We start from the raw sequence: 23075 nt of genomic DNA, 5'->3' as shown, positions 1-23075 counted from the left end.
GATTGCCTACAATGTCCTATTTCATCCATGGGAAATAAGTCCCAGGTCGCAAGGACGGAATAGTACGTCCAATGCCAGAATGTTAAAGGGGTTAACTAGCGAGACAGTTTTATAGCGCAGGTTGTTCCGGACGCTGTGGAACCAAATATGTGTACTTTTATTGTTTTGGTTTTTTTTCCATAAAAATATAAATGTTTGGGCACAATAAATTTTTATTCTTTTATATTTTTTTATTCATTTTGTTAATTTTTTTAAAACTTTAATTTGTCCCACTATGTGACTCATCTTTTGCACACTGATCGCTTCTATAGCAGAGGGATGCAGAAACAGTGAGCATCAGTGCAACACGGGCCCCCGAGGGCAGAGAGCATCAGTGCAACACGGGCCCCCGAGGGCAGAGAGCAGCAGTGCAACACGGGCCCCCGAGGGCAGAGAGCATCAGTGCAACACGGGCCCCCGAGGGCAGAGAGCAGCAGTGCAACACGGGCCCCCGAGGGCAGAGAGCAGCAGTGCAACACGGGCCCCCGAGGGCAGAGAGCAGCAGTGCAACACGGGCCCCCGAGGGCAGAGAGCAGCAGTGCAACACGGGCCCCCGAGGGCAGAGAGCAGCAGTGCAACACGGGCCCCCGAGGGCAAAGAGCAGCAGTGCAACACGGGCCCCCGAGGGCAAAGAGCAGCAGTGCAACACGGGCCCCCGAGGGCAGAGAGCAGCAGTGCAACACGGGCCCCCGAGGGCAGCAGTGCAACACGGGCCCCCGAGGGCAGCAGTGCAACACGGGCCCCCGAGGGCAGCAGTGCAACACGGGCCCCCGAGGGCAGCAGTGCAACACGGGCCCCCGAGGGCAGCAGTGCAACACGGGCCCCCGAGGGCAGAGAGCAGCAGTGCAACACGGGCCCCCGAGGGCAGAGAGCATCAGTGCAACACGGGCCCCCGAGGGCAAAGAGCAGCAGTGCAACACGGGCCCCCGAGGGCAAAGAGCAGCAGTGCAACACGGGCCCCCGAGGGCAAAGAGCAGCAGTGCAACACGGGCCCCCGAGTGCAAAGAGCAGCAGTGCAACACGGGCCCCCGAGGGCAGAGAGCAGCAGTGCAACACGGGCCCCCGAGGGCAGCAGTGCAACACGGGCCCCCGAGGGCAGCAGTGCAACACGGGCCCCCGAGGGCAGCAGTGCAACACGGGCCCCCGAGGGCAGCAGTGCAACACGGGCCCCCGAGGGCAGCAGTGCAACACGGGCCCCCGAGGGCAGAGAGCAGCAGTGCAACACGGGCCCCCGAGGGCAGAGAGCAGCAGTGCAGCACGGGCCCCCGAGGGCAGAGAGCAGCAGTGCAACACGGGCCCCCGAGGGCAGAGAGCAGCAGTGCAACACGGGCCCCCGAGGGCAGAGAGCAGCAGTGCAACACGGGCCCCCGAGGGCAGAGAGCAGCAGTGCAACACGGGCCCCCGAGGGCAGCAGTGCAACACGGGCCCCCGAGGGCAGAGAGCAGCAGTGCAACACGGGCCCCCGAGGGCAGAGAGCAGCAGTGCAACACGGGCCCCCGAGGGCAGAGAGCAGCAGTGCAACACGGGCCCCCGAGGGCAGAGAGCAGCAGTGCAACACGGGCCCCCGAGGGCAGAGAGCAGCAGTGCAACACGGGCCCCCGAGGGCAAAGAGCAGCAGTGCAACACGGGCCCCCGAGAGCAGCAGTGCAACACGGGCCCCCGAGGGCAGAGAGCAGCAGTGCAACACGGGCCCCCGAGGGCAGAGAGCAGCAGTGCAACACGGGCCCCCGAGGGCAGAGAGCAGCAGTGCAACACGGGCCCCCGAGGGCAGAGAGCAGCAGTGCAACACGGGACCCCGAGGGCAGAGAGCAGCAGTGCAACACGGGCCCCCGAGGGCAGAGAGCAGCAGTGCAACACGGGCCCCGAGGGCAGAGAGCAGCAGTGCAACACGGGCCCCCGAGGGCAGAGAGCAGCAGTGCAACACGCCCCCGCACATACGAGCACCCAGGTGAGAAAACATCAGAGGTACCCACGTGACAGGGACCGCTCACGCCCTTCACTCAAGACGCCTATGTTACGTCATGATACCACGGGACCGGATCCAGGAAGTGAGCGGGTTCAGTGCGGCGGCTCCGCAGCTCAGCATTGCGCTGGTGGTCACCGCTCCGGCCTGGTGACGTCACAGCTGCTCGGCCCACAAGCCGGAGAAGCAGCCTAGGGATATCAGCCGGTGTGCAGCCACCCCCCGGGCATGGAGTAGTGACCGCCCACTAGTGACTGGCTCTGGGGCATCCTCACCACCTGCACGGGGACATGGGAGATGAATGAGCGCAGCTGGCAGGTAGGATGAGTGTGTCGTCTCGTCAGTGAGGGCAGGGTTCAGAGGCATGGTGCGGGGCAGCTCTGACACAGGACAGTATGGCTGTCATATACGTGTATGCAAATCATCAGGGCAGGCAAGCCACGGGCCCAGCTGCAGGGCTGCCAGAAAGTGACATGGCGGGGGCTGACTCCACGTCTAGTGGTATGGTATCACGGGTGTACATCACACATGTGTATATGCATGTGCCCCCACAGTGTCACACACACCGTACTTTACACATGTGTACACACCCATATATAACTACATATGTGCCCTCACAGTGTCAAACACACCGTACATCACACGTGTACACGCACATATATAACTGTACATATGTGCCCTCACAGTGTCACACACACCGTACATCACACGTGTACACGCACATATATAACTACATATGTGCCCTCACAGTGTCAAACACACCGTACATCACACGTGTACACACACATATATAACTACATATGTGCCCTCACAGTGTCAAACACACCGTACATCACACGTGTACACACACATATATAACTACATATGTGCCCCCACAGTGTCACACACACACCGTACATCACTCGTGTACACGCACATATATAACTACATATGTGCCCCCACAGTGTCACACACCGTACATCACGTACATCACACGTGTACATGCACATATATAACTGTACATATGTGCCCCCACAGTGTCACACACACACCGTACATCACGTACATCACACGTGTACACGCATATATATAACTGTACATATGTGCCCCCACAGTGTCACACACCGTACATCACACGTGTACACGCACATATATAACTGTACATATGTGCCCCCACAGTGTCACACACACCGTACATCACGTACATCACACGTGTACATGCACATATATAACTGTACATATGTGCCCCCACAGTGTCACACACACCGTACATCACTCGTGTACACGCACATATATAACTGTACATATGTGCCCCCACAGTGTCACACACCATACATCGCACACTTGTAAACACAAAGTATATAACTGTACATATGTGCCCCCAGAGTGTCACACACACCGTACATAATACGTGTACACGCACATATATAACTGTACATATGTGCCCTCAGTGTCACACACCGTACTTTACACATGTGTACACACACAGTATATAACTGTACATATGTGCCCTCAGTGTCACACACACCGTACATCACAGGTGTACACGCACATATATAACTGTACATATGTGCCCCCACAGTGTCACACACACTGTACATACCGTACATCACACGTGTACACGCACATATATAACTGTACATATGTGCCCTCACAGTGTCACACACCATACATCGCACACTTGTAAACACACAGTATATAACTGTACATATGTGCCCCCAGAGTGTCACACACACTGTACATCACACGTGTACATGCACATATATAACTGTACATATGTGCCCTCAGTGTCACACACCGTACTTTACACATGTGTACACACACAGTATATAACTGTACATATGTGCCCTCAGTGTCACACACACCGTACATCACAGGTGTACACGCACATATATAACTGTACATATGTGCCCCCACAGTGTCACACACACTGTACATACCGTACATCACACGTGTACACGCACATATATAACTGTACATATGTGCCCTCACAGTGTCACACACCATACATCGCACACTTGTAAACACACAGTATATAACTGTACATATGTGCCCCCAGAGTGTCACACACACTGTACATCACACGTGTACATGCACATATATAACTGTACATATGTGCCCTCAGTGTCACACACACCGTACTTTACACATGTGTACACACACAGTATATAACTGTACATATGTGCCCTCACAGTGTCACACACACCGTACATCACAGGTGTACACGCACTTATATAACTACATATGTGCCCTCAGTGTCACACACTGTTTGTCACGTGTACACACACGTATATAACTGTACATATATGCCCTTAGTGTCACACATACCATACACAAGGAAAATGGTGTGCACTCAGGTCAGGGATAAGGAGGTGCTGGTAAACTGACCGTGAGGTCAAGTCAATCATTCAAAAAAGATTACCGCACACTCAAGACTGGTAAGATGCAAAAGGTGTATGCCAATTTTATTGAAGAAAACAAAACAAAAAAGAAGTGGTTGCCACATTCATATTCATTTGAAATAGACAAAAACACGACGTTTCGACCCTCCCGGGTCTTACTCATGGGGTTACTCAAGTCCTTTGACATACAGGTCCTTCTCAAAAAATTAGCATATAGTGTTAAATTTCATTATTTACCATAATGTAATGATTACAATTAAACTTTCATATATTATAGATTCATTATCCACCAACTGAAATTTGTCAGGTCTTTTATTGTTTTAATACTGATGATTTTGGCATACAACTCCTGATAACCCAAAAACCTGTCTCAATAAATTAGCATATTTCACCCATCCAATCAAATAAAAGTGTTTTTTAATAACAAACAAAAAAAACATCAAATAATAATGTTCAGTTATGCACTCAATACTTGGTCGGGAATCCTTTGGCAGAAATGACTGCTTCAATGCGGCGTGGCATGGAGGCAATCAGCCTGTGACACTGCTGAGATGTTATGGAGGCCCAGGATGCTTCAATAGCGGCCTTAAGCTCATCCAGAGTGTTGGGTCTTGCGTCTCTCAACTTTCTCTTCACAATATCCCACAGATTCTCTATGGGGTTCAGGTCAGGAGAGTTGGCAGGCCAATTGAGCACAGTAATACCATGGTCAGTAAACCATTTACCAGTGGTTTTGGCACTGTGAGCAGGTGCCAGGTCGTGCTGAAAAATGAAATCTTCATCTCCATAAAGCATTTCAGCCAATGGAAGCATGAAGTGCTCCAAAATCTCCTGATAGCTAGCTGCATTGACCCTGCCCTTGATGAAACACAGTGGACCAACACCAGCAGCTGACATGGCACCCCACACCATCACTGACTGTGGGTACTTGACACTGGACTTCAGGCATTTTGGCATTTCCTTCTCCCCAGTCTTCCTCCAGACTCTGGCACCTTGATTTCCGAATGACATGCAAAATTTGCTTTCATCAGAAAAAAGTACTTGGGACCACTTAGCAACAGTCCAGTGCTGCTTCTCTGTAGCCCAGATCAGGCGCCTCTGCCGCTGTTTATGGTTCAAAAGTGGCTTTACCTGGGGAATGCGGCACCTGTAGCCCATTTCCTGCACACGCCTGTGCACGGTGGCTCTGGATGTTTCCACACCAGACTCAGTCCACTGCTTCCTCAGGTTCCCCAAGGTCTGGAATCGGTCCTTCTCCACAATCTTCCTCAGGGTCCGGTCTCCTCTTCTCGTTGTACAGCGTTTTCTGCCACATTGTTTCCTTCCAACAGACTTACCATTGAGGTGCCTTGATACAGCACTCTGGGAACAGCCTATTTGTTGAGAAATTTCTTTCTGGGTCTTACCCTCTTGCTTGAGGGTGTCAATGATGGCCTTCTTGACATCTGTCAGGTCGCTAGTCTTACCCATGATGGGGGTTTTGAGTAATGAACCAGGCAGGGAGTTTATAAAAGCCTCAGGTATCTTTTGCATGTGTTTAGAGTTAATTAGTTGATTCAGAAGATTAGGGTAATAGGTCGTTTAGAGAACCTTTTCTTGATATGCTAATTTATTGAGACAGGTTTTTTGGGTTATCAGGAGTTGTATGCCAAAATCATCAGTATTAAAACAATAAAAGACCTGACAAATTTCAGTTGGTGGATAATGAATCTATAATATATGAAAGTTTAATTGTAATCATTACATTATGGTAAATAATGAAATTTAACACTATATGCTAATTTTTTGAGAAGGACCTGTAGATGCATAATAGTGGCAGTGGTAGGGGGTGTACGACCGATCCCTTTTTAAGGCACAACCTTATAATAAAGCCAGTCCGGGCAGAAGTGTCCCGGGAGCACAGAATCTGGGTGGTGAGGGCCGTTAGACACCTAGGGGGTCTGAAAAGGGTCCCTGGGAGGATTAGCGGCGCATCCCGCGCCTTGCTGCGATGTCCTGGGGGCGAGACTTTCCGGGTCTCTCGGTAAGGCCGGCTTCACACTCAGCGTATGAAAATACGGTCCGTATATTACGGCCGTAATACGCTGAAATGTCCCGAAAATAGTGGTCCGTAGCTCCTCCGTAGGCAGGGTGTGTCAGCGTTTTTTGCGCATGGCATCCTCCGTATGTAATCCGTATGGCATCCGTACTGCGTGGTTTTCTCGCAGGCTTGCAAAACCAACATACCGCTATAGAAATGATCCATGTGTCCCAAAAAGAAAAAAAAAAAAAAAAATATATATATATATATATATATATATATATATATATATATGTCATTAGACACATATATGTATATATATTAATATTTTTTCCAGCGCTATACAGCTTGAAAGCCGATAATTCAATTACCGGCTTTTTCTTTCTCCTTCCTAAAACCCGACATGATTTGAGACATGGTTTACATACAGTAAAGCATGTCTTCTCTCCATTTTTTTTGCAGATTTCACACTACTAATGTCAGTAGAGTGTATCTGCAAAATTTGGCCGTTCTAGCTCTTAAAATAAAAGGTTAAATGGCAGAAAAAATTGGCGTGGGCTCCCGCGCAATTTTCTCCGCCAGAGTAGTAAAGCCAGTGACTGAGGGCAGATATTAATAGCCTGGAGAGGGTCCATGGTTATTGGCCCCCCCCTGGCTACAAATATCTGCCCCCAGCCACCCCAGAAAAGGCACATCTGGAAGATGCGCCTATTCTGGCACTTGGCCACTCTCTTCCCATTCCCGTGTAGTGGTGGGATATGGGGTAATGAAGGGTTAATGCCACCTTGCTATTGTAAGGTGACATTAAGCCTAATTAATAATGGAGAGGCGTCAATTATGACACCTATCCATTATTAATCCAATTGTAGTAAAGGGTTAAATAAAACACAAACACATTATTTAAAATTATTTTAATGAAATAAAAACAATGGTTGTTGGAGTATTTTATTCTACGCCCAATCCAGTCACTGAAGACCCTCGTTCTGTGAAAGAAAAAACATAATAAACCAACAATATACTTACCCTCCGCAGATCTGTAACGTCCAACGATGTAAATCCTTCTGAAGGGGTTAAAACATTTTGCAGCAAGGAGCTTTGCTAATGCAATGCTACTCCTCGCTGCAAAACCCCGGGGAATGAGTCTAAATATAGATCAATGAGCTATATTTAGCTTCATTTGCGGTGAGGCGCCCTCTGCTGGCTGTTCATAGATCGTGGGAACTTTCCTTGAAAGCTCCCAGGCTTTCTAGGAAATTTCCCACGATCTATGAACAGCCAGCAGAGGGCGCCTCACCGCAAATGAAGCTAAATATAGCTCATTGATCTATATTTAGACTCATTCCCCGGGGTTTTGCAGCGAGGAGTAGCATTGCATTAGCAAAGCTCCTTGCTGCAAAATGTTTTAACCCCTTCAGAAGGATTTACATCGTTGGACGTTACAGATCTGCGGAGGGTAAGTATATTGTTGGTTTATTATGTTTTTTCTTTCACAGAACGAGGGTCTTCAGTGACTGGATTGGGCGTAGAATAAAATACTCCAACAACCATTGTTTTTATTTCATTAAAATAATTTTAAATAATGTGTTTGTGTTTTATTTAACCCTTTACTACAATTGGATTAATAATGGATAGGTGTCATAATTGACGCCTCTCCATTATTAATTAGGCTTAATGTCACCTTACAATAGCAAGGTGGCATTAACCCTTCATTACCCCATATCCCACCGCTACACGGGAATGGGAAGAGAGTGGCCAAGTGCCAGAATAGGCGCATCTTCCAGATGTGCCTTTTCTGGGGTGGCTGGGGGCAGATATTTGTAGCCGGGGGGGGGGGGGGGGGGCAATAACCATGGACCCTCTCCAGGCTATTAATATCTGCCCTCAGTCACTGGCTTTACTACTCTGGCGGAGAAAATTGCGCGGGAGCCCACGCCAATTTTTTTCGCCATTTAACCCTTTATTTTAAGAGCTAGAACGGCCAAATTTTGCAGATACACACTACTGACATTAGTAGTGTGGAATCTGCAAAAAAAATGGAGAGAAGACATGGTTTACTGTATGTAAACCATGTCTCAAATCATGTCGGGTTTTAGGAAGGAGAAAGAAAAAGCCGGTAATTGAATTACCGGCTTTTTGCTATATCGCGGCTGTATGAAGTAAGAATATATATACATATATGTGTCTCACTTACATACATATATATATATATATATATATATATATATATATATATATATATATATATATATATATATATATATCTATATATATCTATCTATCTATCTATCTATCTATCTATCTCTATTCTATGTGTACATATTTATTCTACCTATTCTAATGTCAGCTGTCAGTGTGATTTTACTGTACACCGCACTGAATTGCCGGCTTTTCTCTCTAACACCGCTGCGTATTCCTCGCAAGTCACTCTGCTGGTCCGTGTGTAATCCGTATTTTTGGGGCTTCCATAGACTTTCATTGGCGTTTTATTTGCGCAATACGGTGACAAACGCAGCATGCTGCGATTTTCTACGGCCGTAGAAAGCCGTATAATACTGATCAGTTTAATACGGCAGATAGGAGCAGGGGCATAGAGAGTAATTGTGCCGTATTTTTTGCGAGTTTTACGGACGTAGTTTCTGCGCTCTTACGTCCGTAAAACTCGCAAGTGTGAAGCCGGCCTAAGCCGAACCTTTGACGCCTCACTTTCCCTGACTCCACAGCACTTGTCACTACTGAGCATGTGCATAAAGTGCAGCACAGATTCATCTCCACTAACAGACGAGATCCTGAGATCAGGAACAGAACAGACATTAAGGCTATGTGCACACGCTGCGGAATGGTGTGCGGATTTTTCCACACTGATTTTGGTAAATCTGCAGGTAAACCGCACTGCGGATTTACTGCGGTTTTTGTGCGGATTCCACCTGTGGTTTTACACCTGCGGATTCCTATTATGGAGCAGGTGTAAACCGCTGCAGAATCCACACAAAGAATTGACTTGCTGCGGAACGTACAACTCTACGTTTCCGCCTGTTTTTTTTTTTTCTGCAGCATGTGCACTGCGGATTTTGTTTTCCATAGGTTTACATGGTACTGTAAACTCATGGGAAAACTGCTGCGAATCCGCAGCAAAATCCGCAGCTTGTGCACATAGCCTTATAGGACATTTCATAACTTTCCCAATTTCTTTTTCTTCTTCCTGCATTGTACTACTGTACCCAATGTATTATATATTTTAGGAGTCGGTCCATTTTATACCGTCTCTCCGACTACACAGCCCTGCTTACAGCATCAGTCAAACGTCTGTAGACACCTATTCATGCAATGATTTTCATTGCTCTTAGTGGAATGTGCACATTGTATATAGACACTAAAGGCAGCAAAATCGCGAAGGAACGTGTACGGAAGCCAGGAGTACACGTGCGAAACAAGCCAGAATGTGTTACATCTTCGATTCCTCACTGTGGTCCCTTTACTCTGTCAGCCTTACAGCCCCTTGACTTTCTTTCAAGCAGCTATTGTTTTCCTACCGTCTCAAAAGAATTCCCTGAAGTACAGAGCAATTTTTGGTCTTTGTCTTCACTCTGCGATCCATCTTAGTTGGGTTGAGGTCAGGTGATTGTGGAGACCATGTTACCTGACTCATCTCTCCATCCCACCCCTTCTTGGTCTCATATCCCTTACATAGCCTGGGGATGTGGTTTGGTTCATTGTCCTGATGAGACACAAATCATCACAAAGTGCAAACCAGATGGAATAGCATGCTCTGCAGAATGCTCTGGTAGCCATGCTGGGTTATTGGGTTTTGAACTTGGAATTTCACTAACAGTGTTACTGCCATCGCACTACCACGCCATCGCAGCGCCATGCCATCGCACCGCCATGCCATCACACCGCCATGCCATTGCACCGCCACGCTGTATATATCACACTTGTGCTGGACCAGACACAGGCCCTTACATATGTCACACAAGCTTTCATACACACACATAATGTTATATACTGAAGCTTGTAATGTGCTTACATCTTATGTGGTTTTATCTGATCAATCCATATGTGCCAGATGGTATGTCACTCTCCATAAGGAGAAACGATACCCCTTAGACCCCAGTCCAGAGCCTCTCACCTAGCCAAATTAGTTCTCATGCTTCGCACTGACGAGGGCCAACAGCCCGAAACACCGTATCTGCGAATTGAGATACTGATTTGGCTCTTATCCTAAGTCATATTGCACGACTCGTTAAAGGGTTCATTGTGACTTGTAGGATCGCTACTTCCAACAGGTGGCGCTATAGAGTTTAAGTCCTCTTTTTCTCAGAAGAGGCAATTTGCATACAATCCATATGTGAGAATTAAATACCGCCATCCCTTTTATTGCATAGACATGGAGAGCCGTGTACTTTTATAGACAGTATTTGGAATGTTGTAGCTGATAAATATTCCTGCCTTCTGTTAATCCTCTTGCTTTGTGTTCATGACTGATTGCAGTGCATTATTTGGGGCAAAGTATACGGCAGTCATGTTTCTTTCTGGACAGATCCCTGGAGCCAGGTGACTAGTGTACGTACAATTTTTGGGGGCTATTACAAGCAGGGCTGTGGAGTCGGTAAGCCAAACCTCTGACTGACTCCGACCCCACAGCACTGGTCACTACTGAGCATGTGCATAAAGTGCAGCACAGATTTATCTCAACCAAAAGCCAAGATCCTTAGATCAGGAACAGAACAGATAGGACATTTCATAACTTTCCCAAATTATTATTATTCTGCACTGTACTACTGTACCCAATGTATTATGCATATTAGGAGTTGGTCCATTTTATACTGACTCCACAGCCCAGGTTACCAGTCTGCAAAAGTTCATTATCATGTTTCTATCTGTACACACTCCATACAGCTAATATTCCAGTAGTACAATGGGCAACCTATGTTCTCACACATCTGATAAATATTGGAGCAGAGGCAGAGATGATTTACTTCTATTCATTAAAAAAAAAAAATGGCCTAGTTACTAGTATGGCACTGCCTGATACCACACTGGCATTTTGGAAATGCAGTCCAAGTAACCTCCCATGATTGGCTGGATAAGTGCTGTGCTGACATCAGAGCACTCGGCCTCATGGATCCATGTAGCAGACTGCAGTATTAAAGGGAACCTGTCACCCCGTTTTTGAAAGATGAGATATAAATAGTGTGAAATAGGGGCAGAGCTGGGCTTTACATTAGTGTCCTTTTGGTGCCTTTATTCCCCCGGGATGCTGCTGAAATACCTTTGTGAAGTGTCCGTTTTGTCCTGTCAGTCAAGTTGGTCAGGTCGAATGGGCGTTGTAAAATAGCGGTTCCTCCCCCACCTCATGCAATTCCCTGCGAAGTTTAGTTCCGCCGTTGGCGTTATGTTTAGCGCTTGCGCAGTGAATTTGCCTCCGGCAATCTGTGGGCAAAGCATAATTGACATCATTGCGCATGCGCGGGCCTTCACTTTAGCCGGGGTGCCCCGGAAGTTGTCATATCGGCAAAGTGTTATTCTGGATGCCGTATCTCATCCCACACTGCGAGCGTAAGTTTTGTGCCAAGATCGCTCGCCTGCCTTACGCTCGCAGTGTGGGATGAGATACGGCATCCAGAATAACACTTTGCCGATATGACAACTTCCAGGGCACCCCGGCTAAAGTGAAGGCCCGCGCATGCGCAATGATGTCAATTATGCTTTGCCCACAGATGGGCAAAACATAATGCGCAGGCGCCGGAGGCAAATTCACTGCGCAGGCGCTAAGAAAAAGCGCGATCTGTGCTATTCACAGATCGCGTTTACGAAAGACAAGCCGAGAATCAGGGGGAGGAACCGCTATTTTACAACGCCCATTCGACCTGACCAACTTGACTGACAGGACAAAACGGACACTTCACAAAGGTATTTCAGCAGCATCCCGGGGGAATAAAGGCACCAAAAGGACACTAATGTAAAGCCCAGCTCTGCCCCTATTTCACACTATTTATATCTCATCTTTCAAAAACGGGGTGACAGGTTCCCTTTAATAATCCGATTTTATATCTCACCTACTGTATCCTCACCCATCCCTTGTACATTGTGAGCCCTCGCGGGCAGGGTCCTCTCTCCTCCTGTACCAGTTGTGACTTGTATTGTTCAAGATTATTGTACTTGTTTTATTATGTATACCCCTCCTCACATGTAAAGCGCCATGGAATAAATGGCGCTATAATAATAAATAATAATAATAATAATAATATATAAATGTTGGTAGGAAGCTTATTTAATTTTTAATGTCTGTCTAGTAAAGTCCTCCTGAGGCCGGATTGTGCAGCTGCATAGAAATACATGCAGCTGAACGCTCCGTTCCTGAGTGCCGGCGGCAGTGTCTGGTATTGATGTGCGAGTTTCTCGCATCGCACTCGTAAATGTGACCCCGGCCTTAAGCTGAAAGTATTTGTATGTGTAGCTTCCATCACCAGTGCCCAGGACAATGCAGTTATTCTTCATTTGTGACTGGAGCCATAGTGATTCCTTGTTCTTTAGCTTCAGACACAGGCTCACATGAGAGTGAGGCTACGGTCAGACGGCCGTATATTCCCTCATCCGAGAGTCTGGCCGATAATGTAAATGACACTGAGTAGTGTGCGCTCAGTGTCATCATAGTGTGAGGCAATTCTATCGGGTGAGAGAGTCTGAGCACACTGTGAGGAGAAAATGGAGAACAAAATTAGTCTGTGGAAATTGGACCGCACTCAGATGTCATCCAAGTGCAGCTCGAAGTTTTCCATGTATCTATAGACTTGAAACAAATGCGACAGGACTACAAGGGGCCCTTCAGAAGGTGAGTATGTTTATTTTTTAACCTGTTACATATGTGGCTGGGCAATATACTACGTGCCTCTGTGCTGTATACTACGTGGATATGCATATTCTAGAATACCCAATGCATTAGAATCGGGCCACCATCTAGTTACCAAAATAAACAGCAAACTGCTCTGGTTATTTCCTTATTGCTGCGTTCCGTAATGCAGTTCCCCCCCCTTTTTTGTACGCGTCTTAGGTGCAGATTTGAGTCGGCAGGATCATTTTTCTCTCTTGTGCACCTTAAAAAGATGCATGTCTGTTTTTACATTTGTTTTTTTTTCAGGCTCCCAATAGAAGCCTATAGTATGAGTGTTGATTAAATCGTATCTATTTTACTTAAACTGTTAAAACACAGCACATTTTTCTACACAAAATAGCAGCATTGCGTGGACATGGCCTTAGAGTAAGTCCACAGCGACCGGAAAAGCTTTGTGTTACCTGAAGACTTTACAGAAGTGAAACCCACAGGGGATTACAGTAGCAGGTAAATTGAGACTTTACAAGTCTTAAGGTACCGTCACACTCGGCGACGCTGCAGCGATATAGAAAACGAGCCGATCGCTGCAGCGACGCTGTTTAGGTCGCTGTAGAGACGTCAAACACAGCAGCTCCAGAACGATGCAGGAGCGATCCTGTGATGTGACGGCGACTCACTTATCGTTGTAGCAGGTTGTTAGCTCCATGTAAAAACATTGCAGGCATTGTTGCTTTTGCTGTCAAACACGACGATACACGCCGACCTGACAACGAAATAAAGTTCGGGACTTGTAGCTCCGACCAGCGATGTCACAGCGGGATCCAGATCGCTGCTGCGTGTCAAACACAATGAGATCGCTATCCAGGACGCTGCAAAGTCACAGATCGTTGTCGTTCTCGTTGCAAAGTTGCTGAGTGTGAAGGTATCTTAAGTCACATGCTGTAACAGGAGCAGACTCTGCTGCACTTTGTGGCAAATTGGACTGTGTGGCCCCTCTGTTTAGCATGGCAGTGGGCATTGTAGGTGGTGCATCCGCAATCCTTGTTTTATAATGTATCTCAACAGAAGACCACCCATACATGTGAGTGGTAGTAGCAGACTTTGGCTATGTGCACACGTTGCGGATTAGGCATAGGAATTTCTGGTGCGGATTCTGCCTCTCCTGGCAGAAAACGCACCTGCGGATTTGTCACGTTTTTTGTGCGTTTTTGCTGCGGTTTTCTTGCGGATTTGCTGCGGTTTTTACCCCTGCTGTTTTCTATAATGGAATGGGTACAAAAACGCTGCAGATTCACAAAAAAAAAGTGACATGCTACTTCTTTTAAACCGCAGCGTTTCCGCAGCGGATTTTCCGCAAAGTGTGCACAGCATTTTTTTTCTCATTGATTTACATTGTACTGTAAATCAATTGCAGATCTGCAGCATTTCTGCACCTCAAAAAAACGCTGCGGATCCGCAGAGAATCCGCAACGTGTGCACATAGCCTTTAAGCCACCTTGGCTACTAGGTTCTTAGAATTGGCCCAACGTTCGTGGATTTCTGTCAGATCTCGGAGCGCATTGCACACACTAGCTGCGGCTCTTCCACCCCGAGTTTGGCAGCTACATACCGTGTATTTCTGAGGCTGTCACACTCGGGTCGGAGGAAACACGGCATGTCCAGGCATTAGCAGCCCCTGCTCAGACAGGGACGTCTGTACGAGTTCTTGGGCACTATGTTACTCCATAGAAATACGTTGTGTAAACATTTGGGTTTGGCCAAAAAATATTTACAGAATGACGCCTCATGGTCAGCAACGTGTACTGTAATGTAACTCTGGTATCATGTGTTATGTCTGTCAGCACAGATAACACTTCTAATATAAACGTAATGCTGTGCTGTATGTAAAAGGATGTTCACACGGAACCAGTGTTCAACCTGATTCTAGTGCATTTTCTGTGCTAAAAAGACATAGTAACATAGTTAGTAAGGCCGAAAAAAGACATTTGTCCATCCAGTTCAGCCTATATTCCATCATAATAAATCCCCAGATCTACGTCATTCTACAGAACCTAATAATTGTATGATACAATATTGTTCTGTTCCAGGAAGACGTCCAGGCCTCTCTTGAACCCCTCGACTGAGTTCGCCATCACCACCTCCTCAGGCATGCAATTCCAGATTCTCACCGCCCTAACAGTAAAGAATCCTCTTCTATGTTGGTGGAAAAACCTTCTATCCTCCAGACGCAAAGAATGCCCCCTTGTGCCCGTCACCTTCCTTGGTATAAACAGATCCTCAGCGAGATATTTGTATTGTCCCCTTATATACTTATACATGGTTATTAGATCGCCCCTCAGTCGTCTTTTTTCTAGACTAAATAATCCTAATTTCGCTAATCTATCTGGGTATTGTAGTTCTCCTATCCCCTTTATTAATTTTGTTGCCCTCCTTTGTACTCTCTCTAGTTCCATTATATCCTTCCTGAGCACCGGTGCCCAAAACTGGACACAGTACTCCATGTGCGGTCTAACTAGGGATTTGTACAGAGGCAGTATAATGCTCTCATCATGTGTATCCAGACCTCTTTTAATGCACCCCATGATCCTGTTTGCCTTGGCAGCTGCTGCCTGGCACTGGCTGCTCCAGGTAAGTTTATCATTAACTAGGATCCCCTAGTCCTTCTCCCTGTCAGATTTACCCAGTGGTTTCCCGTTCAGTGTGTAATGGTGATATTGATTCCTTCTTCCCATGTGTATAACCTTACATTTATCATTGTTAAACCTCATCTGCCACCTTTCAGCCCAAGTTTCCAACTTATCCAGATCCATCTGTAGCAGAATACTATCTTCTCTTGTATTAACTGCTTTACATAGTTTTGTATCATCTGCAAATATCGATATTTTACTGTGTAAACCTTCTACCAGATCATTAATGAATATATTGAAGAGAACAGGTCCCAATACCGACCCCTGCGGTACCCCACTGGTCACAGCGACCCAGTTAGAGACTATACCATTTATAACCACCCTCTGCTTTCTATCACTAAGCCAGTTACTAACCCATTTACACACATTTTCCCCCAGACCAAGCATTCTCATTTTGTGTACCAACCTCTTGTGCGGCACGGTATCAAACGCTTTGGAAAAATCGAGATATACCACGTCCAATGACTCACCGTGGTCCAGCCTATAGCTTACCTCTTCATAAAAACTGATTAGATTGGTTTGACAGGAGCGATTTCTCATAAACCCATGCTGATATGGAGTTAAACAGTTATTCTCATTGAGATAATCCAGAATAACATCCCTCAGAAACCCTTCAAATATTTTACCAACAATAGAGGTTAGACTTACTGGCCTATAATTTCCAGGTTCACTTTTAGAGCCCTTTTTGAATATTGGCACCACATTTGCTATGCGCCAGTCCTGCGGAACAGACCCCGTCGCTATAGAGTCCCTAAAAATAAGAAATAATGGTTTATCTATTACATTACTTAGTTCTCTTAGTACTCGTGGGTGTATGCCATCCGGACCCGGAGATTTATCTATTTTAATCTTATTTAGCCGGTTTCGCACCTCTTCTTGGGTTAGATTGGTGACCCTTAATATAGGGTTTTCATTGTTTCTTGGGATTTCACCTAGCATTTCATTTTCCACCATGAATACCGTGGAGAAGAAGGTGTTTAATATGTTAGCTTTTTCCTCGTCATCTACAACCATTCTTTCCTCACTATTTTTTAAGGGGCCTACATTTTCAGTTTTTATTCTTTTACTATTGATATAGTTGAAGAACAGTTTGGGATTAGTTTTACTCTCCTTAGCAATGTGCTTCTCTGTTTCCTTTTTGGCAGCTTTAATTAGTTTTTTAGATAAAGTATTTTTCTCCCTATAGTTTTTTAGAGCTTCAATGGTGCCATCCTGCTTTAGTAGTGCAAATGCTTTCTTTTTACTGTTAATTGCCTGTCTTACTTCGTTGTTTAGCCACATTGGGTTTTTCCTATTTCTAGGCCATTTATTCCCACAAGGTATAAACCGCTTACAGTGCCTATTTAGGATGTTCTTAAACATTTCCCATTTATTATCTGTATTCTTATTTCTGAGGATATTGTCCCAGTCTACCAGATTAAGGGCATCTCTAAGCTGGTCAAACTTTGCCTTCCTAAAGTTCAATGTTTTTGTGACTCCCTGACAAGTCCCCTTAGTGAAAGACAGGTGAAACTGTACAATATTGTGGGCACTATTTCCTAGATGCCCGACCACCTGCAGATTTGTTATTCTGTCAGGTCTATTAGATAGTATTAGGTCTAAAAGAGCTGCTCCTCTGGTTCTGGTTTTTGCAGTAGGAAATCTGCGTTGCAGACAACTTTCAGTGTGGATTTAGGAGCAGCATAAGGCCTCATGTACATGGCAGTTTTCTTGATGTACGAGAAAAATGGACCAAGTTTCTTTAGTGATTTTTACTGATGAGAAAAATTTTTTTTTCCACCTTTGCCAAACTGGCACCCTGAAAAACAAACTGCACACGGCTGGTATCCGAATGCTGTCTGATTTTTTTTTTTTTTTCTTCCATAGACTTGCATTGCTGACACTCTGATCAGTATCGGACATGTCACCGTGATTTTACATGGACTAAAAAAAAGTCCCGAATGACCCCATTAATTTGATTTGAAGTGCGGATTTTAAATTGTGCAGTCTAGTGCAAATCCTCCAAACATTCTGTATTGTGACATTCACAAATATAGGTGTTATTTTAGGTGTTTTCATTGCATTTTGTTGTTTGTAGGAATTTAGGGCTGCTGCGCACATCTGTGCAAACCTGTCCTAGCACAGACATAAACGCAATGCACGGACTGGCTGTGGCTCTCCTAGTTGACCCTGAGCGTGACTGCCTCATAGCCATATATAAAGCTGCTACGTTTGAGTCGGAAGACATGCGACCAGATGTGCATGGATGTCTGAAGCAGCCTCTTCCTCTAGGGCCGGTTTCACGCATCATTATATCCGGTACGCGTGGTGACAGTTTTCAGGTGTATCGGAGTTACTTACACATGTAGAACCATTCAAGTAAATGGGTCTGTGCACTTGTCGGTGTGTTTCCATGGACCATGTGTCCGTGTGACCCACATGTAGACATGTCCATCCGTTTTTTTACCTGCAGCACGAGCTGAATAACGTCCCGCACACGGATGATACACTGGGATATCATCTGTGTGACACGTGCTGGCGCCTGAAAAGCAGCATTACAGTAAGCGCTGTTTCCCGACTCCGGGTGCTGAACACGGCTCTCATCATTCTTCAATTGTCAATTGACATCTTTTATCGTAAGAGGGGTCCCATTGTTGTGTTTTAGTGGCTCCTTTGTATTGCAAAACTTTAATGCAGTGAGTATGCCAACACTATTGAGAGCACAAATGTCATATATATTAGCGGAAGCACAAGCACAACAGCCAACTGCCTAATCTGAACAGTCCACTCCATTAACTGACATTGATAGATCCTTAAGGGGTTGGTCCAGTGAAACAAAGGTTAGGTGTTACAATTTGTATCGACATTGTGCATGCCTGACCGCTGCGCCATAAATTCTCTATAAAAAGCTGAGCGTATCACAGTGCAGCTCCATAGAGAACTAATAGAACAGCGGTATAGCATGTGCACTGCCGTGTCAATATATAACTGGGATAAGATTAACGGTCCCAACCGTCGGGCCCCCACTTATTTTTGCCAGACAACTCCTTTACTCCTTTAAAGCGTTTGTAGTATTTATTTTTGTCATTTATGTATGGTCACCCTATTTGGTGTTCTCTATTTACCTCACAAGAAAAGTAGAATTTTGTTCCTCCTGTATCCCAATTGCTGCAGTGGCTTAGGGAGAATAGTAGGAAGTCTATACCATGCCACAACAGCGTAGAAACAGAAGGGGAGTTGAGGTTACTGCTTACCACACTGTCCCACATGCCACTGAAGTAGCCATCTTGGATGCAGCAGGACCAGCACGCCGGGTGGTACAGTTGGCAGTTGTGTGTGTGTGTCCAGTTGTTTAGCATAGGACTCGTGCAACATGTTAACGTGGGGTCAGCCATTGATCTCAGACTGGGAAAGAGGTGCTAGACAAGCAGTACAGGAATCTGCATTTCTGAGAAGCTTTAGCCGCTTCTTCGCTTTCCGAGCACTCTGTGTATGACCGTGCCTTCCTGAATTAGTAAGGTGTGTTTAGGGCTCGTCCAGGCAATGTGGTGTGCATGTCAGTGGTTTTACACATGGACCGATGGTCTGCGTTGATCCGTATTTTGGACCAGATTTGCTCCATTATGTTATTTTTTTCATGGACTAACATAGGAAACTGTACTTGGCCTTTCATTATTAAATTGTTCATGTAAAAACCAGATGCTGTATGGATGTCAAAAAAGGACTTGTGGATGAAAAATCATATATATATATATATATATATAAATATATATATATATATATATATATATATTTTCTTCTGCAGGATGGAAATGGCCAATTTTCCATATCTTGATACCTATGCCGATCTAAACAGTATCTCCGTTTTAGCACAGCTCAGAATTCTATTGATAAAAGGCTATGAAATACTGGTTGACAGAAAGCAGACATCTTTGAAATTAACCTGAATTTCTGTGTCTCTGAAATGATTATATACTAGATATTAAACCTTGCATTATCCTCCGTACTGAGTGCTCCTGGACCAGTCCCATAACGCTGCCTGTATGTAGTATTTGTGGAGCGGAGCGGCCCGCTTCCTAGTGTTTCTCTGTAGTCAGTTGTTACAAGTCCTCCAGGCCTGGAAGCCAGGGATCATTGCACATGGCGGTGACTTGTGACTTGCTTCCATTAGAGGCGGACTGACAGGCTTTGATGAATTGCTGTTATTTTGAGGAGGCATAAATGTGTGCTTCTTGGTATTTCGGGTTCTTCAGCTTCTTCTGCAGTTGCCGGATGGTATTCAGAGAGCGAGGTGAATTCAGTAAGGGCCATTGTTATTTGCTGTTCTTGCATGGTTTATTCTAGACCTTTAAATGCTGGGGTCAGTTTCACCCAACTGTGCAAATGTGCAGATTTATTAGCCTGACTCATTTCTAATTATATTGCTCCCCTCCAAAACCAGAAGGAGAGCTGCACAAATTCTCACACAAGCCTCTGTGTGTGGCGCAGAATCTGTCGCCATACAGGTTTCTGGTCAGGTGTATAGTAAGTATTTCATTAGGAGTTAGGACACATTCTATTTAATCACAATACAAAAGGCTTCTATTTAGGCATCACCCTTTATATTCTCATTTGTATTAACGGTCAGTTGCGTTCTCATAACAAGTGTATATCAGAGGTATACACCAAGGTATCTGCTAATGTACGGTATGTCTCAGACGGATGCCAGTGCATAGCCATACAGCAGCATGTGTCACCCATAGCTTTTTGTGTTCTAAATATACCTGAATGTCTCTGTAGGACATAAAACAGACTAGGATGTTTATTGACCTGACAAGAGGTTAAAAGGATGCAGATACAAGTTCACGCGTATACAGTGCGCCCCACTGACCACTGTGTTGTTGTTTGCACCTCTGAGTCCCCCCGCGAGAAAAAAAAAAGGAATCTGATGGAAATCTCAACCAAGCCATTCACTATTGTGAGGCTGTCGCAGCCACTTTTTCATCCATCCCTCTTGGAATTGGTCTTTAGATGTGGCAGACTATGCTTGTGGACCCTTAGAGTGGTTGGCCCGTGAACAAAGTCCATTTTAATCAATAGATATTGGAATAAAAAGAAGTTCCACGATTGGATGTGTTAAAAAAAAAAAAAATAATGTTCCTGTGCTGAGATAATCTTATAAATGTGCCCCTACTGTGTAATGACTGTGTCTGACCACGAAGGAACATGGTCCGATCATACTACAACTCATGGGCAGGGGAGAACCCAAAAGAGAGAGTATACAAATGACACTGCAGGGACTGATTCTTTCTGTGAGGTAAAACATTGTTCAAAAACAGGCAGGGAAATGTTTTACCTCACAGATTCGGCTGTCGTCCCATCGTCTCCTGTCTGTATACTATATTTTGTATTCTCCTCTGCCCAGGACCTGTGTCATGTTCAGACCATGTACCTGCTGTCATGGGTCAGCGCATGTCGGGTGTGTTTGGTTGCTGCGCCCATTTCATGTTGTCTGCCAGAAGCTGCACCATTCTATCCTTACATTGATAGCATTTTTACTTCAATAGTGTCTGCTGTGTTGGGACAACTGCCATGTTGAACGTTCTTGTCTTTTTTTAATCATGTTTTTCAGTAAGTTATTTTTTCCTGTACACATCTAACGACTGATGCAAAGGTCAATGGATCTCGGTTTGATCACGGGCTCTAATGCATAGACTGTCTGTGGCTCTCCCGATCCAAGCGTGTCCTCCTCATAGAAATACAGCTCTGGCAAAAATTAAGAGACCACTGCAAAATGTTCAGTTTGTCTGATTTTTTCTCTTTATAGGTACATTTTTGAGTAAAATGTGAATGGTTCTTTTAGTCTATAAACTTATGACAACATGTCTCCGAATTTCCAAGCAATAAATAAATAAAGTATTTTTTTTTCTGACAAAGAAAAATGGTCAAAATTAAAAAAAAAAAAAAAAAAAGTGCTTTTAGACCTCAAATAATGCAAAGAAATCAGGTTCATAATCTTTTAGAAACAACAATACTATGTTTTAACTCAGGAAGAGTTCAGAAATCAATATTTTGTGGAATAACCATGATTTTTAATCACAGCTTTCATGCGTCTTGGCATGCTTTCCACCAGTCTTCCACACGGCTTCTGGCGCAAAAATGTAAGCAGTTCTTCTTTGTTTGATGGCTTGTGACTATCCATCATCCTCTTGATTACATTCCAGAGGTTTTCAATGGGTTTCAGGTCTGGAGATTAGGCTGCCCATGACAGGGATTTGATGTGGTGGTCTCATAATTTGTGCCAGAGCTGTATGTGAAGCTGTCATTCTCCAGTCGGGACACCTGTGCCCAGTACATGCATTGCGGTCCGTGATCGAACAGAGATCCATGGACGTGTGCACGAGCCCTTATTCTCTGTAGGTTTGGGGTCACTCTTTCAGTTTTTTTTCCTCCAATAACTTTCATCATCTAAATATTTTAGACCTATTTATTAAAAAGCGGTTGCAAAAAAAAAAAAAACCGTTAAAGATAAAAATAGATAAAAATAGTGATTTTTAATTTGCACCAAATTCATGATCCCCATTTGTGATTTGGCGCAAAATAATGTCAACGAATCCCACAAAGCAAAAGGGACGTCAATAAATGGCAAATGATGAATTGTCGCTAAAGGCTGCTTAGATGGTGGCCTAAAGGAATCCAAAGTGTCTTTGTCTGCCTCATAATGGTGAAAGGCTCCGTCAGGCCTCTGTTTGGGTTTCCATTACAATCCTTAGTGTAGCTTTCCCGCTAGACTGATTGACCACAGCATTTACAGTAAATGTGCTCTATATTCTGGCCTCCTAGAGGAAGATGTGCAGTAAGGCTGCAGGGCTCCCTGATATGTTTGTGAAGCACTTGAAACTATTGGGCCACGTGCACACATCGAGTATTTGTTGAGTTTTTTTTACCTCAATATTTGTAAGTCTAAACCAGGAGTGGTAGGGTCAGAGGAAAAGAACAATAGAAACACGTCACCGCTTCTGTATTTTTATTTTTTTTTTTACCCACTTCTGGTTTTGGCTTAAAGATACGGAGCTAAACAACTCGCTAAATGTGCACGTGACCTTAGGCCAGGGAGTGTTTGGCGCATTTTTAACACAAATCATTTTTGCTGCACATAAAAAAAACACAATGCATTACAGTTCCAGCAAAGTTA

General features: G+C 45.1%; 1 protein-coding gene across 1 annotated transcript in view; it reads left to right on the top strand.

The window, feature by feature from the left end:
* The first annotated feature begins 2055 nt into the window (after positions 1 to 2055).
* The window catches only part of TAB3 (TGF-beta activated kinase 1 (MAP3K7) binding protein 3), a 79658-nt gene continuing 58638 nt past the window's right edge, over positions 2056 to 23075 (top strand). The window contains exon 1 of the mRNA XM_069757651.1: positions 2056 to 2320. The gene's annotated coding sequence lies outside the window, so the exon portion shown is untranslated. The remainder of the gene's footprint in view (positions 2321 to 23075) is intronic.

The sequence above is a fragment of the Ranitomeya imitator genome, chromosome 3 (genome assembly GCF_032444005.1).
Source record: "Ranitomeya imitator isolate aRanImi1 chromosome 3, aRanImi1.pri, whole genome shotgun sequence".
Classification (NCBI taxonomy): domain Eukaryota; kingdom Metazoa; phylum Chordata; class Amphibia; order Anura; family Dendrobatidae; genus Ranitomeya; species Ranitomeya imitator.
Note: the sequence above shows the minus strand (reverse complement) of the source record. Positions and strands in the feature narration are given on the sequence as shown.